The sequence below is a fragment of the Euprymna scolopes genome, chromosome 46 (assembly GCF_053919585.1).
Source record: "Euprymna scolopes isolate OS-2025 chromosome 46, ASM5391958v1, whole genome shotgun sequence".
NCBI lineage: Eukaryota > Metazoa > Mollusca > Cephalopoda > Sepiida > Sepiolidae > Euprymna > Euprymna scolopes.
This window is the reverse complement of record NC_136527.1, coordinates 196,509,847-196,514,034: the sequence shown is the minus strand read 5'-3', so window position 1 is coordinate 196,514,034 and position 4,188 is coordinate 196,509,847. Positions and strand designations below refer to the sequence as shown.

General features: G+C 34.6%; 1 non-coding gene across 1 annotated transcript; it reads left to right on the top strand.

The window, feature by feature from the left end:
- Positions 1–2,930: 2,930 nt before the first annotated feature.
- On the top strand, positions 2,931–3,093 carry LOC145271667 (U1 spliceosomal RNA). The gene has a single exon (XR_013866068.1). It is a non-coding gene; the product is annotated as a U1 spliceosomal RNA (small nuclear RNA).
- The last annotated feature ends 1,095 nt before the right edge of the window (positions 3,094–4,188 follow it).

The following is a 4,188-nucleotide window of genomic DNA, read 5'->3' as shown; positions in this document are numbered from 1 at the left end:
AAGCAAAGCAGAAATATAGACGATGCGTCACTTCATCAAATAATGCAACATCTCCACAGGAATCACTCCCAACAGACCCAATACAATTTAAATATGGGAAGACATGCCAACATGTGACACTGGACGTGGACCAGTTGGAACTAGAGGAAGAGCTGGTAAACAGGATAGAAATGGTACCGGGTCTGGCTGCTGAAGATCGACCCAGACTTTAAAAAATTAATATGAATAAAGCCTTCAAGATGCTTGTTTCAAAAGTCAATGATGGCCTCACAAGGATCACTGCCATTTATGCCACATTGAGTAAAATAAATAATACAACGTACAGCATGGTATATTATTACTTCAACACCAGGAGAGTAAAAGAGGAAACATGAAGACTAAATCATATAATTCAGCTTGTAGAAGAAAACTCCAACAGAAAATAGATAAAATTCGAAAGGAAACTGCCCACATATCTTAATTCCTGTCCTGTGAAACCCCAGGCAAAAAACTAAATAAGAAGGTAATTAAGTTGAAAACTTATTATTCCCTCCAAGACAAAGCACAGCTAAGAGCTAAAATGTTAGTACATCAGGCTGAAATAAAAGCCTTAGCTGCACAAATAAAAAATAAAACCAAAAACTTTGAAGGAAAAAGGATAAACTTTTTGCAACAAATCCAAGAATGGTTTATAGGAGCCTCGTTAAAGAAGAAATAAAGGTGAGCTCCTCACTAACTCAGGAAGTTGAAAACTTCTGGAGGCCACTCTATGAGTACATTAAAGTACATCAGAAAACAATTGGATAAGTACCAGCAAAGAGAAGAACAAGGAGAAAGAAAAGATGCCAGCTCTTAGAATTACCAAGGACGCTGTCTGCAGGAATGTAGCTCAATGCAGTAATTTAAAGACCCTAGGATTAGACCACAAACCAAATCTCTGGCTGAAAGAGGTGAGCGCACTTCATCATCACTATGCCAAGGCATTCAATAGAATCATCAGTAGTGATGACAAACAGCCTGAGTGGCTTACTGTAGGCAGTGCATCACTTATTCTAAAAAATGAGGGCACCCACATGGCAAACAAATATCGACAATCTGCTGCCTTACAACAACAGAGATAACAGTTATAATCGCTGATGCAACATACGACCATCTGGTTGCTGGCGATTACCTCGAAAATGAGAAGGTGTACGAGGAAAACTTTGCACAAGACAACAGTTCCTTGTAAATAGAACAATAATAGAAGACTGCAAAAGAAGACAAATAAATCTGTCAATGGCCTGGATTGATTACAAAAAAGCCTTTGACAGTCTACCTCATTCCTGGATACTTCGATGTTTGGAGCTGTATAATGTGCACGCAAATATTAAATCATTCCTTCAAAAGGAAATGGCCAGATCGTGCACATCAATTACGCTACAGCATACGAAAGGATGGATGCAGACCTCAAACATTAAGATCATTTTTTTCAATTAAAGGAGCAAGGACCAAAGTTTCATCTAAAAAAAACGTGTTTTTTAAAAAGTTTTTAAACTTCGGACTTTACAGGTAAATTTCTAAAAAAACACTTCTTTTTTGTTTTAAATTTGTATATATTATTTATTGATCTTTTATCTTAAATTTGTGATATATAAAACTTTGGTGTGTAAATTAATTATTTACTTTTTAATAGACATTTCAAAATTAGGGGGCGTTAATTAAAAAACGTTTGTCTTAAATATTATATTCGGTTTATTGGAAAGAGCATAAAATTTCACATTGACCCTAAAAATATCGTAAAAATTTAATCAATATAAAAAGTTTGATAGATTTTTAAAGTTTAAAAATTGAAAAATACTTAACCTGTAAAATTCACTTGATTTCATTACTTTTTCTATTACTTTTTATGCAACTTTGCTTGTACATTTTTATCAAGGCATCAAAAATGAAAATATTTAAAAAAAATTATATTTTACGTACTCGTTATGGAATAAAATTTTCATGAAAAAATAAATCACTTAATTTGATCAAGCACTTTTTATTTGTTCTCATTGAAAAGATTAAATTTGAATGAGATCGATCGAGTAACGCCAGGGGGAGATAACTCCGATCATCGTTTAAAACAGGAGCAGAAAAATACTTATATAATTGTTTTTTCATTTATTTTACAAAGTTTTAAAAAATATTTTTTTCATTTTGGTCCTTTGTTAATCATTCGTTTAAAGCCATCCCTACTTTTGTCCCTAAATAGCCAAATTGCGATAATATATCGATTTCATTAAAATTTGATTTTCCTCTGTAAAAAATATATATACTTGATCAAATTAAGTTATTTTTTGGAGAACTTCATTCCATAACGGGTACGTAAATTATAACACTTTTCTATCAATATTTTCATTTTGTAATGTCTTGATTAAACTGTAGAAGTGCCAATTAATGGCATACAAAACTGTTCGATTTAATTACTTAAATATGTGGTTGTTTTTGTTAGTGCTTTGGTTTTAATTCTAAAAGCTTTCATTCGTTTGTATTTGTTCTCATTGAAAAGATTATGAATTTATGTTGTTCACATGTAAACGACCTTGACATTGAATATTACAGTAAAATGTGAGTTCCGTTAAGAATTGAGGTATTTTGTGAAAATGTTGGTAAGTTTAAATGATAGTAAATTCTTTGTTATAGATTATTGTTATTAGTGAATGAAAAAGTTTTGATCTACTGATATTGGTGAGACTTATATGGAGGTATTTTAGTTTTTTATTGGTGTTTGTTGGTGGTAAGTATAGAAGTGTGATATAAAAACAGTGGTAGGCACCACATAAAATTATACTTACTTTACGTAAATAAGGCCCGGTTCCCTTTTCCCTCCCTCCTCCCTCTCTCTCTCTCTCTCTCTCTCTCTCTCTCTCTCTCTCTCTCTCTCTACATTAAAAACGGCTTTGTGCCTAATTTGCTCAGTGGGTAAGCAAATAAATTCTACCTTACGTAGGAATAACGGTGATCATTAAGGTCGTTCCCTCAGAGCTAGGCCCATCCATTGCACTGTGGTTGGGTTGAGCTTTGTGATCTTCCCAAATGTGGACGACTCGGACGTGTTATTTTAAAGTGTGGGGTCTGCGTACGCGCTCACCCTGATAATACAATCAAAATCAGAAATCCTTCCTTACTTCTTCCAAGTACCTCTCACTCGTAGGTCTGTACTCCCTCCGCTTAATCACCCTTAATCTCTGTAATACCAAGAAATACGCAATTTCTCTCGACCAGTTTATTATCCACTTGAATTCCAACGTTCTGATTGTATGTAATTTGCATGTAAATGTAATCAACGTTTAATCGTGAGGAATTCGTCTAGCTGTCGCCTACAGCTACTGAAAGTGTCTTCTTTCGATATACAGTGTGGACATAACCCCTGTTACGAAATTTCTGAACTATTTCTTATGATAATATTAAAATAAATTTACTTTTTAAGAAATACTCCATTTCTCTCGACCAGTTTATTATCCACTTCAATTCCAACTTTCTGATTGTATCTAATTTGCATGTAAATTGTAATGATAGCGATGCTCTTTCGTTTCAGTAACTTTTATATAGACTCTTTCGTTCCAATTTCGTGATCTAATTTTTTGTATGCACTCACGCATGCGCTTAACAATTAATCAATAAAGCAGAGCGCCATTATTCAGTTCCCTTCTTATTAACCAAACACACGTGTTCCACTCTTATTCTTACACATCCATGCACAACACAGCATGACATGGTGGCAGCGATATTATCATACAACACACAATCTTATAACGTCACAGACAATTAAAAAAAACGGTAAAACAGCGAGTAAAAGAAAGCAACAAAAAAAACGATTTTCGCTTAATGAACTTTTTTTCTAACAACCCACGCCATACAAATTAGCTGTTCCTTTTTTCTTCACACTTTCTTATCGCCGTAGCCACAGTTTCATTACAAGTCCCTAGTTTTGATTGGTGCACGACATGTATTGCCGAATCATTCAAACTATTTCGACAACGAATGGAACTTTACTTCACAGTCAAAGCGACGAAACCCGAGGATAAAGCCCCTCTAATACTTCTCGCGACCGGCAAAGACGGTTTACGCCGGTATAATAGTTGGTCGATGTCGGATGATGATCGCAAGGATCCACAAATAATATTTGCTGCTTTTTTGGAGCAGCTAGAACCGGCAACAAATCACCGCGTTTGTAGACTGGAACTCGGA